The 15,444-nt window shown below is 41.5% G+C and overlaps 2 pseudogenes; both read right to left on the minus strand.

Moving 5' to 3' along the window:
* Positions 1–573: 573 nt before the first annotated feature.
* Positions 574–15,444, minus strand: part of LOC108539179 (immunoglobulin-binding protein 1 pseudogene) — a 15,645-nt pseudogene continuing 774 nt past the window's right edge.
* The window catches only part of LOC108539191 (60S ribosomal protein L30-like), a 7,491-nt pseudogene continuing 757 nt past the window's right edge, over positions 8,711–15,444 (minus strand).

Below are 15,444 nucleotides of genomic sequence, written 5' to 3' on the forward strand. Positions count from 1 at the left end.
GCTGGAGACCTCAATACGTCACATTCAGTAATGGATAAAACAACTAGACAGAAGATCAAGAAGAAAATAGAAGACTTAAATAATACTATAAACCAACTAGGTCTAATAGACATCTATAGAACACTCCACCCAACAACAACAGAATATACATTTTTCTCAAGTATATATGGGCCATTCTCTAGGACAGAACATATGTTAGGCCATAAAATGCATATCAAAATCTATCACTGTATTTTCCTTTTTTTTAATAGAAGGGAATTTTATTATTTTTTCAGAGAATTCAGACAGCCATTGATTAAACAGAGCCATTTCTCGGCACTCTTTTCTCTCCACTTAAGAAATTGGAATACAGCATGATGAGAAGGATGATGCCAAAACAAGATTGCTGGCCCACATCATCTAGGGTACAAATACGCACTTAATCACTTGACACTTCATCGAATGCAAAGCAACACTTAGAATCTTTGCCTTCATTGTACACAGCTGAAGCAGGAGCCCAGGGAGGAGGAGACTGCATGGTTTTCCTTGGCAGGGGAGGTGTGCACCCTGCAGTCCTGTGGTGTTGTGGGAAGATCAGTCCATGTTCTGTCAGTTGCCATAGCCCCTAGGATGGGTGTCCTTCCAGTTATCCCACCCCCAAACTCTGTAGAGTGTTCATCATTTTCTCCCTCCTTTACTTCTTGATCTTCCTGTTGCTGAGCCGCTTTCCTGAATTCCTCTGGTGTTGCCTTGGCTGTTCCCCGATCTGGCAATGCTCCATATTTCCGATGTTGTTCACACCAGTCACTCACCATCATAGTTGCTGGACTTGGATAACCAGCTCCAAATACTTTGGTCTGGGCCGTGTTCCCCATGAGAATGAAGGGTTTCACTGGAGGCCTATCCTGGAGAGATGAGTTAGAAGCTGACGCCTCTTTGAAGAGGCTCTTTCTCTCAGGCTCTTTATTTCCTGGTCAATGCTCTCAGTCTCTTCTAAGCTGATATCAATCCACCTCTGAAGGTGAAGAAGATAATAATATTCATGAACACGCTCATCACCTGCTTGACCACTTTCCACAGCAGACTTCATTGCAGATATCCCATGGTCTAACTCCTTCTTCTGCTTGTATCTCTTTATTTTAGCCTGTCTTTGAGATGCCATAGCAAGGAGGCTAGGAGAAGCCATGGAGGAATTAGCAGTGTGATTTTCAGCTGAGTTGTGCTTGGTTTTGGGCAGCTCAAACTCTGCAACATGATAGTAATGGCACTGAGTTCAGTAGTTTATAAAGTGTTCTCGAACCTGCTGCAAATGATCTAGACGCTTGCTGGGGTTGACTTGTTTCATGGTGATGGCTCCTTGAAACGCTGGCACCAACAGCTACTTCAGGTCGGTGGAAGCAATCTCTTCCAAATCTTCATTTCAATTGAACATGTCGAGCTGCGATAACATTTCGGGAGCCTTCTCAAAGAGGTCCGGGCCCTTGAACACCTTCTCCTGGACTATCCGGTGACAGGTGGTTTCAGTCGCTACTTCTACTTCATCCAGAAGCTGTTTGCCAGTTTCGAGCAGTTCCGGGAGCCGTGGCAACAGTGAGTGACTCATCTTCAGCAGCCATCTTGGGGAGGGAGGATGTATTTTCTTTTTAAGAGAGACACATCTCACTGTTTTGCCCATGCTGGACTTAACCCCTGGGCTCAAGTGATCCTCCTTCCTCAGCCTCCCAAATATCAAAAATGTTAAAAATGTAAATGGATTGAAATCATTCAAATTATCTTCTCCAATCACAATGGAATAAAATTAAATTCAGCAACAGAAGGAAATCTGGGGAATTTGCAAATATGTGAAAATGAAACAAAACATTCATAAATAACTAAAGGGTCAAAAGATAAATCACTGGTGAAATTAGAAAATACTTTGAGTTGAGTAAAAATGAAAACACAATGTTCAAAAACTTATGGGAGTCAGAACAGTGCTAACAGGAAATTTATAGCTGTAAGTACTTACAATTTAAAAAAAGAAAGATGTCAAAACAATTGCCAACCTTCCTCACTATGAAACTAAAAAAAAAAGAAGAGCAAATTAAACCCAAAGCAAGTAGGAGGAAGGAAATAATAAACATTCAAGCAGAAATAAATGAAATACAGAACAGAAAGGTAATGGAGAAAATAATCAAAATCAAAAGTTGGTTCTTTGAAAAGATCAACAAAATTGCTGAATCTTTAGCTAGGCTGGGAAAAAAGAGAGAACTTGCAGGTTTCTAAAATCAGGAATAGAAGAGGGAACATTACCACAGAGTTTACAGAAGTACAAAAGGTTATAAGGGACTACTATGAATAACTGTATGTTAACAAATTAGATAACCTAGAAATAGAAAATCTCAATAGAGTTATAAGAAGTGAAGAGAATGAATTAGTAATCTGGGCATCAACGTGCCAAGATAATCAGGATTCTTAATGCTAAGGAAGAGGAAGATTGCAGGAGGCTACCATCAGTCTCTGCCACAACCACTGTTGACACTTAGGTTGACACTCCTAGAGTAACATATATGTGTCATTTATCATGTAGACCACTTGGTGACCTAACCAATTTGGTTTATTGGAAATTTAAAATGTAACAACATTTCAAAGGAAGAAAGTCTGAGTTATTCACCAAGTTTACTACCTTGCCAAATTGGCGATTTGTCCATAAAGAAACAATTGGTTGTTTTTTCTTATTTTGTTTTCTAACAGGGTAATGTGAAGGCACTCTCTGAGACATCTCATGTAATTCCACAGCTCCAGTTACTAACTCTGTACTAATTTCTCTAAAACTGTTTCTCTAGCCTCAAGTTTTCTCTTAAACTCCAGAGCCTTATACCCAGGGGCTTCCTGAACATCTCCACTTGGATGTTGTGCAGGTGCTTCCAACTCAAGTTGTCTAAAACTGGACTCTCTGGGTGTCGCCTTTCTTTTACTTTTCTTTTCTTTCAAAGCATGAGATCTCACTATGTTGCCTAGGCTGGCTTTGAGCTCCTGGGGCTCAAGCCATCCTCCCACCTCAGCCTTCTGAGTAGCTGGGACTAGGCATGTACCACTGTGTCCAGCTTGAGTGTGGCCTTTCTAATTAAAAGGTAACCTTTTTGACTGGGCATAGTGGCTCACATCTGTAATCCCAGCACTTTGGGAGGCTGATAGCTCACTTGAGCCTAAGAGTTTGAGACTAGCCTGGGCAACATAGCGAAACCCCATCTCTCCAAAAAAAAAAAAAAAATTAGCTGGGCATGGTGGCATGCACTTATAGTCCCAGCCACTCAGGAAGCTGAGATGGGAAGATCACTTGAGCCTGTCTCTGTGGATTTATCTATTTTGGATATTTCATATAAATGGAATTGTACAAAATGTGACATTTTGTATCTGGTTTCTTTCACTTAGCATAATATTTTGGAGGCCATCCACGTTGTAGCATACATCAGTATTTTGTTTCTTTTTATGGCTGAATAATGTTCCATTGTATATATATTCCCTAATTTGTTTATTCTCCATTGATGGACAGTTACACTTTCTCTACTTTTTGGCTATTGTGGATAGTACTGCTATGAATATGTACATGTACTTGTTTGAGTGCTCATTTTCAATTTGTTTGGTATATACTTAGGAATGAAATTGTAGGGTCATATGGCTATTTTATGTTTAACTTGTTGAGGAACCACCAGTTTTTTACTGTGACTGAACCGTTTTGCATTCCTACCACAAATTACCTGTGTTCCAGTTTCTTTACATTCTTACCAACATTTGTTATTTTCTGTTTGTTTGTTTGTTTGTTTGTTTAATAATAGCCATCTTGGCCAGGCGCGGTGGCTCAAGCCTGTAATCCCAGCACTTTGGGAGGCCGAGACGGGTGGATCACGAGGTCAGGAGATCGAGACCATCCTGGCTAACATGGTGAAACCCCGTCTCTACTAAAATACAAAAAACTAGCCGGGCGAGGTGGCGGGCGCCTGTAGTCCCAGCTACTAGGGAGGCTGAGGCAGGAGAATGGCGTAAACCCAGGAGGCAGAGCTTGCAGTGAGCTGAGGTCCGGCCACTGCACTCCAGCCCGGGCGACAGAGCGAGACTCCGTCTCAAAAAAAAAAATAATAATAATAATAATAGCCATCTTAATGTTTGTGAAGTGGTATCTCACTGTGTTTTTGATTTGCATTTTCCTGATGATTAGTAATGTCAAGCATCTTCTCATGTGCTTATTGGCCATTTGTATATCTTTGTTTTTGTTTTGTTTTACCATTTTTTATGCTTAAAATAATTTTTCATAGAGACAGGGTCTCATTATGTTGCTCAGGCTGGTTTTCTTTTCTTTTCTTTTTTTTTTTTTTTTTGAGACAGAGTCTTGCTGGGTCACCAGGCTGGAGTGCAGTGGCACAGTCTTGGCTCACTGCAACCTCCCGCCTCCCATTCTCTTGCCTCAATACAATGTGGGCAGATATATCATATGCTATATCTAACCAGAGACTTTATATGAGTTTGTGAAATTAAGCATGACCTCCTGCATTTCTGCCTTTTGCTTTGAGGAGAGAACGCACCAAGTAGCCATTGCCCACTTAGCCTGGGTCCTGGAATGAGAAACACGTAGAAAAGACCCAAACCTAAGCCCAAGCGAGCCTGGACAACCCACTTGCAGTGCACAGACCAGTGAGTGAAAAATAAATATTTGTTCTTACGAATCACTGACATTTGGGAGTTGTCTGTTATGCAACATTATTGCAGCAAATCCTGACTAATACAATCATTGAGAAACTCATTGTTCTCATCAGTGCCTATTGTGAACAATCAGACAGACTTGAATGTGCATAATGGGTTTCAATCAGCTATTCCCATTTTCCCAGGCATCAATCAGATGGAGCAAAGTCTGTGTAAGAGACCAACTGGCTTGTCTTGAGGATGCTGAAGGTGTTCTTAAAAGGGAAATTTGTGGGGGGTTTTAAAAGTCTATGTTTATATACTAGACACAAATATTCCAGAAGTATTATTGGTGGGAAAATCAAATTACAGAACATAATGAGAGTGACTTGTATGGACACTCTCATTCAGAAAAACATGCAATCTAGCAGCTTCAGAATTTCTATATAGGTGGGCTGGATGTGTGCATAACAATCTCATTGGAAGGGAATTGGGACAAAGAAGGCTTGACCTTGTAGTTGCATAGCACCTTAATATAATTGAAAAATATCCCAATTGGCTATATCAAATAATTGGTTGGAGAGAAGCTGATGAAGATTATGTGGGAACTCTAAAACCCCACACTCACACATAATCCCTGGCTGAGACAGTGTTAGATTAAGTGTATCTATAAATATGTCAAGAGGGGATGTAGAAATTTACATATCAAAATGTTAATGGAAATTATAAGTGAAGTGTGAAATTTCGGGGAATCTTTACCCTCTTCTTTGTACTTATCTGTATTGCTGGAATCTTTTGCACTGAACATACATCATTTTCCCCAAAACAATGAAGCTATTTTCTTCTCTTTTTTTTGAGATGGAGTCTCGCTCCATCTCCCTGGCTGGAGTGCAGTGGCGCGATCTCCGCTCACTGCAAGCTCTGCCTCCCGGGTTCACGCCATTCTCCTGGCTCAGCCTCCTGAGTAGCTGGGACTACAGGTGCCCGCCACCACGCCCAGCTAATTTTTGCATTTTTAGTAGAGACAGGGTTTCACCATGTTAGCCACGATGGTCTCGATCTCCTGACCTCATGATCCGCCTGTCTTAGCCTCCCAAAGTGCTGGGATTACAGGCGTGAGCCACCGGGCCTGGCCAACAATGAAGCTATTTTCTACAGAGAAAAAGAATTCTACTGACCTCCACTTTTTCCTTAATCTCAATTTAATCACCTAAATGGTGCCTAAAAATCTCTAAATTTTAGTTTTCCCCACTATGTCTTTTATTTTATTATTTTTTATTTTTTTGAGATGGAGTCTCGCTCTGTCAACCAGGGTGGAGTGCAGTGGTGTGATCTCAGGTCACTGCAACCTCCGCCTCCTGGGTTCAAGTGATTCTTCTGCCTCAGCCTCCCAAGTAGCTGGGACTACAGGCGCATGCCACCACGCCCAGCTAATTTTTTTTTGTATTTTTAGTAAAGACTGGGTTTCACCATATTGGCCAGGCTGGTCTCGAACTCCTGACCTCGTGATCTGCCCGCCTCAGCCTCTCAAAGTGCTGGGATTACAGGTGTGAGCCACCGCGCCCGGCCCCCCACTATGTCTTACCTTTTTTTTTTTTTAAGCTATCATCTTTTTCTCAAAACAACCAAATATAAAAGAAACAACACAAGGCATGTAAAAGAGCCCTGGTCTGATGGCTAAGATTCCAGTTCCAGCTGCCTATTTCTCTACGAGACCTCGGCCTCCACATCTAAAAAGGGAAGGATTGAAATAATTAGAAGTTACAAACTCAGGTGCCTACAGGAACCAGGGAGGAGCAAATGAGAGAAGCAAGTGGGCTGGAAACAGTAGGGCTGTATTGCACTGGAGGACACCAGCACAGCTAAAGGAGGAAGCCTTTATTCTGTACCACAGAAGAAGGCTGTGCTACAGGGTTTCAGTCCCAGGGTTGCAGAATCTTGCGATTTATTAAGTCTGGAAATCAAGTTTTTATATGAAATCTCTTGATTTTTAAATGTTGGCAAGTAAAATTTTAAAATGTTTTGTGAATGCTGGGTGCAGTGGCTCACACCTGTAATCCTAGCATTTTGGGAGGCGGAGGCAGGTGGATCACAAGGTCAGGAGATCAAGACCATTCTGGCCAACATGGTGAAACCCCATCTCTACTAAAAATACAAAAATTAGCCGGATGTGGTGGCGCATTCCTGTAGTCCCAGCTACTCAGGAGGCTGAGGCAAGAGAATTGCTCGAACCCGGGAGGTGGAGGTTGTGGTGAGCCGAGATGGCGCCACTGCACTCCAGCCTGGGCAACAGAGCAAAACTCTGTCTCAAAAAAAAAAAAAAAAAAAGTTTTGTGAATTCGTTTCCTACCAAAAACCTTAGCTATGAATCCATCTGGCAGCCAGTGAGTGACACTGGGTCAGGTGACCTTCAGGCTCCTTGTGTCACTCTCCTGAAGCCCACCCAGAGGTAACCTAGTGACAGGAGACCTCACAGTTCCCAAGATAGCATTGTAAAAAAAAAAAAGAACTATTTGTTTTGTTTTTTAATTAAACAGATCAAGTAAGAGATAATTTATTTGTATGTCAAAAAAGTTATCTAACTAATGGGTTTGCTAAATGGCCTCTGTGGTTCAATTAAAATATAATTGAATATACCAAAACATGATTTCTTCATAGCAATGGGGAACACGGGATTATGCAAAGCAAACATTCCAGGCACTGTTTTAATGTTTTAAAGTATTATTTTGTTTAATCCTTACTATAACCATGAGTGAAATTTATTGCCATACCCAAGTCATCTAAGTTTCCTTTTATGTTACATTCTAGGAGTTTTAGAGTTTTGAGGTTTATTTAGTTTTATGATCCATTTTAAATTAGTTTTTGTGAAAAGTTTAAGATCTGTATCTAGATTTGGGTTGGTTTGTTTGCTTGTTTGTTTACATGTGGATGTCCAGGTTTTCCAGTACCATTTGTTGAAAAGACTATTTTTGGCCAGGTGTGATGGCTCATGCCTGTAGTCCCAGCACTTTGGGAGGATGAGGTGGATGGATCACTTGAGGTCAGGATTTTGAGACCAGCCTGGCCAACATGGTGAAACCCCGTCTCTATTAAAAATACAAAAGTTAGGCAGGAGTGGCGGCACATTCCTGTAATCCCAGCTACTCAGGAGATTGAGGCAGGAGAATCACTTGAACCCAGGAGGTGGAGGTTGCAGTAAGTCGAGATCACACCACTGCACTCCAGCCTGGGCAACAGAATGAGACTCTGCCTAAAAAAAAAAAAGAAAAAGAAAAGACTTTTTTTGCTCCATCATATTGCCTTTGCTCCTTTGTCAGAGATCAGTTGGCTATATTTATGTGGGTCTATTTCTGGGATCTCTATTCTGCTTTATTGATTTTTTGTTTGTTTGTTTGTTTTTGAGACAGAGTCTCGCTCTGTCGCCCAGGCTGGAGTGCAGTGGCGCAATCTCAGTTCACTGCAAGCTCCCCTCTCCCAGGTTCACGCCATTCTCCCACCTCAGCCACCCAAGTAGCTGGGACTACAGGCGCCCGCCACCACGCCCAGCTAATTTTGTTTTTGTATTTTTAGTAGACACGGGGTTTCACCATGTTAGCCAGGATAGTCTCTATCTCCTGACCTTGTGATCCGCCCTCCTCGGCCTCCCAAAGTGCTGTGATTACAGGTGTGAGCCACCGCGCCTGACCTTGATCTGTTTGTTCTTTCATCAGTACTACATTGTCTTGATTACTACAGCTTTATATTAAGTGTTGAAGTCAGGTAGTGTCAGTTATCCAGCTTTACTCTTCTTCAGTATTGTATTGACTATTCTGGGTCTTATGCCTCTCCATATAAACTTTAGAATCAGTTTGTTGATATCTACAAAATAACTTTCTGAGACTGGGATTGGGTTTGCTTTGAAACTATAGATTAAGTTGGAAAGAATGACATCTTGACTCTATTGAGTCTTCCTATCCATGAACATGGAATATCTCTCCATTTATTTAGTTCTTCTTTGATTTTGTTCATTAGAGTTTTCCAGTTTTCCTCATATAGATCTAGTACACATTTTGTTAGATTTATACCTAAGTATTTCATTTTGGGGGGTAATAACGTAAATGATAGTATGTTTTTAATTCAAATTCCACTTGTTCAGTGCTGGTGTATAGGTATATAGTTTCCTTTGTGATGTTTTTGGCTGGTTTGGTATTAGGGTTTAGTTAGGAAGTAGTATCCCCGTCTGCATCTATCCTCTGAAAGAGAAGGTAGATAATTAGTGTAATTTCTTCTATAGACATTTGGTAGAATTCACCAGTGAATCCATCTAGGTCTGGTGCTTTCTGTTCTGAAAAGTTATTAATTATTCACTCAATGTCTTTAATAGATACGGGCCTGTTCAGATTGTCTATTGCTTCTTGCGTGTTTTGGCAGTTTGTGTCTTTCAAGGAATTGATCCATTTCATCTAGGTGATCAAATCTGTGGGCATAAAGCTGTTCATAGTATTCTTTTATTATCCTTCTATTGCCCATCATATCTGTAGTGATGTCACCTCTGTAATTTCTGATATCAGTAATTGTGTTCTCTCTTTTTTTCTTGGCCTGACTCATTGTTTCTTAAATCCATGTTAGTCAGATTTTTGTCTATACCACTCCCCAGAAACTGCCTTTGTCAAGGTCAACAGTGCCCTTCGCGTTGTCAATTCCAAAGGTCAGCTTTCAGTCTTTATCTTTCTTGACCTACTGAGCAACACTGGACCCAGCTGATCACTCCCAGTTCCTGGAAACACTGGCCTCACTTGGCTTCTGTGACACCACAACTCCCTGATTTTCTTTCTGCCTCCTGTGGTTCTGTTCCTGATCCTTTGCTGTTTCTTTCTAATCCCCACAGCCCCTTAATGTTAGAGGAGTTTAGGGCTCAGACCTTGGACGACCTCTCCTCTTTTCTACCCTCACTCTCATGGCAAACTCATCCAAATCTTACAGTTTTCAATATCACTATATGATGATGACTCTCAAAAGTATCTCCAGTACAGACATCCTCTCCCCTGAATTCCAGAACCATGAACTCAATAGTCTACTGAATATCTTTATTTAAGACAAATGGGGTAACTCAATCTTTCTTTTTTTTTTAAACAAGCCCAGGCAAATTTTATTAAAGGAAAATTTTTGCATGGTTTACTGTTCACCAGTCTGTTCTGGCATGCTTCTAAGGATGTCAGAGTTACCTGGATCAATGATAGCCAGTGTGCACACTCTGTAGTATTTTCCGCTTGCTGTGCCCAGTTCAGTATTATTGCCACTGTAGTGATGGACACCAGTGTTGGCCAACATTGCATAGTACTCTGTTTTGGATTTCCTCAAAGCTGAGCAGTTGTTCAAGAATGGCCAATTTAGCTTTGCCTTGGCTTCAGAGTCTGCTTCTACCCCAGCACGTACTTTCCACTTTTCATAACAAGTTGGAGCCTAGAGTTAATTGACTCCAGCGCCTTTTTTGTCTTCTTTGCGGCCACCATCTTCCTGCCTTAGGTGCGGGACAGCCCTCAACCAAGAGCAGCAGCTGAGATGGCCGGGAAGCAAAAAAAAAAAAAGGGCATCTCAATCTTAACAAGTTCAAACTGAGCTCCTAATATTCTGCCTCAAACTTACCCAGTCTGCCCTCTTTCACATCTTGGTTCTTGGGTTGGCATCTTCCATGACTCTTCTTTTTCTCTTATACCTCCTGCTCACCCATCTTAGTCTGTCAGCAAATTCTCCTGGCCCTATGTTCAGAATATATCCAAGTATAACCATTTGTTATCACTTCTGCTATCATCCTCCCACATGAATTATTTAATTAACCTCCTTTCTTGTCTCACTACTTTTATACTTGCCTCTTAAAATCTATTCTCAACATAGCAGCCAGAAAAATTAGGTTAAAATGGGAAGTCAGGATGGGGTGACGGCTCACACCTGTAATCCCAACACTCTGGGAGGCTGAGGCAGGAGGATCACTTGAGGCCAGAAGTTTGAGACCAGACCAGACAACATAACAAGACCCTGTATCTACAAAAATTTTAAAAATTAACTTGGTATCATGGTGCATGCCTGTAGTCCCAGCCACTAGGGAGGCTGAGGTAAGAGGATCGCTTGAGCCCAGGAGTTTGAGGCTGCAGTGAGCCATGATTGTGCCACTGCACTCTAGCATGGATGACAGAATGATACCCTGTCTCAAAAAAATAAAATGGAAATCAGATCATGTCACTCTTCTGCTCAAATCCCTGCAATGGCTTTCCATTTCTGTCAGAGAGGAAGCTAAGGTTCTTATAGCACCTAAGATGCTCTGTATATTCTGAATGCCCTTTACCTGTCTGATTCATTTACTACTCTCCTTCACACATATTTCTCTCCATTTATACAAATGGAATTTGTCCTTGTTTTGCCTCAAACATGCCAGTATGGCTACATCTTAAGGGCCTTTGGAACATCCATCTATTTGACGTGATTCCCCCTCCCATCAGATATTCATATGGCTCCTTCCCTTTTCTTCTTCAAATTTTTGCTCAACTGTCACCTTCTTAAGGAGGTCTACCCTGCCCACTCCATTAAAACATAGTCCCTCCCCTTCTCCCCTGAACACTTTTTCTTTGCTTTACTTTTTTTCCCCATGGTGACTTATCCCCTCTATCATACCACAGAATTAGCATATTTCTTATGTTTGTTGTTTATTGCCTATCTCCTGCCAGCAAGAATGCAAGCTCTTAGCAGGCAAGGATTTTGTCTATTCTGTTCTCTGATGTATCCCCACCATCTAGAATAGTGCCTTCACAGTGAGAAGGACCTATGTTAGGACTTTTGACATCATTGACATTGTTTGGAATTCTTTTATGTTAAAATTATTGTATTTAGTAAATGTAAAAATATAAAATACATTACACAACGTATCACACAATATTTGTCACCCTGTCTGTGCATTTCTGTGTATATATAAAACTAAGAGCCTAAAAAATTAAGTAGTCTGGCCGGGCGCGGTGGCTCAAGCCTGTAATCCCAGCACTTTGGGAGGCCGAGGCGGGCGGATCACGAGGTCAGGAGATCAAGACCATCCTGGCTAACACGGTGAAACCCCGTCTCTACTAAAAAATACAAAAAACTAGCCAGGTGAGGTGGCGGGCGCCGTAGTCCCAGCTACTCGGAGGCTGAGGCAGGAGAATGGCGGTAAACCCGGGAGGCGGAGCTTGCAGTGAGCTGAGATCTGGCCACTGCACTCCAGCCCGGGCGACAGAGCGAGACTCCGTCTCAAAAAAAAAAAAAAAAAAAAAAAAAAAAAAAAAAAAAAAAAAAAAATTAAGTAGTCTGAACCTCTTTTGATCTCTCAGGGACTCTAAGTGAATATTTCAGAGTTACTACATTTGAAGAAATCATATTTATTGATGTACTTCTCTTAAGGAGGCAAATTAAGAATTCTTAGCTGGGTATAGTGCTGCAAGCCTGTAGTCTTAGGAGGCTGAGATGGGAGGATCGCTTGAGTCCAGGAGTTCAAGGCCAGCCTAAGCAGCATAGTGAGATCCTATGTCTTAACAACAACAACAACAACAAAATCTGTGAAAAAGAATTTTTTTTTTTTTTTTGAGACGGAGTCTTACTCTGTCACCCAGGCTGCACTACAGTGGCACGATCTTGGCTCACTGCAATCTCTGCCTCCCAGGTTCAAGTGATTCTCCTGCCTCAGCCTCCTGAGTAGCTAGGACTATAGGCATGCGCCATCACACTCGCTAATTTTTATATTTTTAGTAGAGACGGGCTTTCACCATGTTGGCCAGGCTGGTCTTGAACTCCTGACCTCAAGTGATTCACTCGCCTCGGCCTCCCAAAGTGCTGGGATTATAGGAGTGAGCCACTGTGCCCAGCCAGTATATGCTGTTTTATTTATTTTATCCAGCATTTTATTTGTGAGATTCATCCATATTGTCCATAGTTGTAGATAGTTAATTTTTACTGTATTATGGTATTCATCACATGAATATATCATGATTTATTTATCTATTCAACTGTTGATGAGTAGCAAGATCTCTTGCTGTTCTAGGCTATTACAAATTGTGCTTTTATGAATATTCGAGTACATGTATATTATGGGTCAAACTGCGCCTTCCAAAAATATATATGAAGTCCTAAACCTCTGGTCCATGTGAATGTGACCTTATTTGGAAATAGTCTTTGCAGATATCTGCAAAGTTAGATGAGGTCATACTCAGTTTGGGGGACTCTAATCTAATATGGCTGATATCCTTATAGGAGAAGAGGAAAGAAACCGAAATACAGACACACAGGGAAAACTCCATGTGGAAACAAAGGGAGATACTGGAGTGATGCTGTAAACCAAGGAAAGACAAAACTTGCCAGCCATCTCTGGAAGCCAGGATAAAGATACAGAACAGACCCTCCCTGAGAGCCCTCAGAAGAACCAATCCTACCGACAGGGTTGTTTTGGGACCTCTAGCCTCCAGAACTGTGAGAGAATCGATTTCTGTTCTGTCAATACATTTCTAATTTGTGCTTTTTTACAGCAGCCTTAGGAAACAAATATAATGTCTTTTGGAGAACTTATGCTAAGCAGTTTTCCAAAGTGTTTGATCATTTGGAGCTGGGCACAGTAGCACTCCTGTAGTCCCAGCTACTCAGGAGGTTGAGGTGGGAAGATCCCTTGAGCTCATGTGTTCGAGGCCAGCCTGGGCAACAAAGTGAGACCCTGTCTAAAAAAAAAAAAAGTGTTTGGTCACTTCATATTCACACTAGTTGTATATAAGACTTCTAGTTACTCCAGATCATCACTAGCGCTTGGTATAGTCCATCTTTTTAGCCCTTCTAATGAATGTGTAGTAATATCACATTGTGGTTTTAATTTCTCTAATGACTAATGTTGTTGGACATATTTTCATGTGCTTATTTGCCATCTATACATCTTCTTTAGTAAAGAGCATTCAAATCTCTTGCCCATTTTTAAAATTGGGTAGGTTGTTTTATTATTGAGTTTTGAAAATTATTTGTGTATTCTGGACACAAGTTCTTTATCAGATAAGTGTCTTATAAATATTTTCTGCCAGGCTATAATTTGCCTTTTCCATCTCTTAACAGTATCTTTCAAAGAGAAAAAGATTTGACTTTTGAAGAACTCTAATTTACTAATTTTGTTATGGATTATGCTTTTGGTTTTGTATCTAACAAATCTTTGCCTACTCCAAGCTCAAAATGTTTTTTTCCCTAGCTGGACACAATGGCTTATGTCTATAATTCAAATGCTTTAGGAGGCCAAGGTGGGAGGATTTCTTAAGGCCAGGAGTTCAAAACAAGCCTGGGCAACATAGCAAGACCCCATCTCTAAAAAATAAAATAAAAAGATTAGCTACCTGTGGTGGCACACATTTGTAGTCCCAGCTACTTGGGAGGCTGAGTCAGGAGAACTGCCTGAGCCCAGGAGTTTGAAGCTGCAGTGAGCTATGATTACACCACTGCACTCGGCCTGGGCAACAGGGCAAAATTCTGTCTCTAAAATATATACATATTTTTTCCCTATGTTTTTCCTGTGAACTTTTAATAGCGAAAAACTGTCAGTTTCTCAAAATCTGCCAGTTTCTCAAAATGTTTCCCAGTTATCTCAGCAAAAAACCACATTTCAACTGTATTGTTTCTCTGTCTTGGCCGGGTACAGTGGCTCATGCCTGTAATCCCAGCACTTTGGGAGGCCAAGGCAGGCAGATCATTTGAGGTCAAGAGTTCGAACGCCAGGCGCGGTGGCTCAAGCCTGTAATCCCAGCACTTTGGAAGGCCGAGATGGGCGGATCACGAGGTCAGGAGTTCGAGATCATCCTGGCTAACACGGTGAAACCCGTCTCTACTAAAAAATACAAAAAGCTAGCCGGGCGAGGTGGCTGGCGCCTGTAGTCCCAGCTACTCGGGAGGCTGAGGCAGGAGAATGGCGTGAATGGCGTGAACCCGGGAGGCGGAGCTTGCAGTGAGCTGAGATCCGGCCACTGCAGCACTCCAGCCCGGGCGACAGAGCGAGACTCCGTCTCAAAAAAAAAAAAAAAAGAGTTCGAGACCAGCCTGGCCAACATGGTGAAACCTCGTCTCAACTAAAAATACAAAAATTAGCCAGGCGCGGTGGTGGGTGCCTGTAATCCCAGCTACTGGGGAGGCTGAGGCAGGAGAATCACTTGAACCTGGAAGGCAGAGGTTGCAGTGAGCCGAGATGGCACCACTGCACTCCAGCCTGGGCGACAAAGCCAGACTCTGTCTCAAAAAAATAAGAATAAACTGCATGTTTCTCTTTCTCAAGTTAAAAAGAAACAAAATAATCCAACCAACCATATCACAAATTCAATTAACTGATACAAGTAAGAATAAATCATGTTAACTGGAATTATCATTGTCATTTGAATCTCAGCAGGATATGAAATTAGCTCTCTACATAGAAGCGAGATTAGGACATCATGGTTGTAATGGTCATTTTAGTTACAAAGGACAAAAACCCAGCAAAAATGAAGAGGTGGATTTCTGGCTTTAGACATATCAAGACTATAAACAATAGCATCTCTGCCTCACTCTCTAGTGCTCAGTTGTGCTTTCTTCTGGCTTGTCTGTATTCTCAAGAAGGTTCTGCCAAGTCATGACAAATATGGCACTTCCTGGTACCACAAAGCAAGGAGGGAAGAGGTGGTTGTTTAGTAAAATTTCTTAGAAAAACTGGCCCACATTTTGGGGAAAAATAAAGCTAGATTCCTACTTAATATCACATACAAAGGTGATTGTCAATGGATTAAAGACCCAAATTTGAAAATAAATATATAGGGCAGG

This window comes from Rhinopithecus bieti, unplaced genomic scaffold (assembly GCF_001698545.2).
Source record: "Rhinopithecus bieti isolate Rb0 unplaced genomic scaffold, ASM169854v2 scaffold_17429, whole genome shotgun sequence".
NCBI classification, from domain to species: domain Eukaryota; kingdom Metazoa; phylum Chordata; class Mammalia; order Primates; family Cercopithecidae; genus Rhinopithecus; species Rhinopithecus bieti.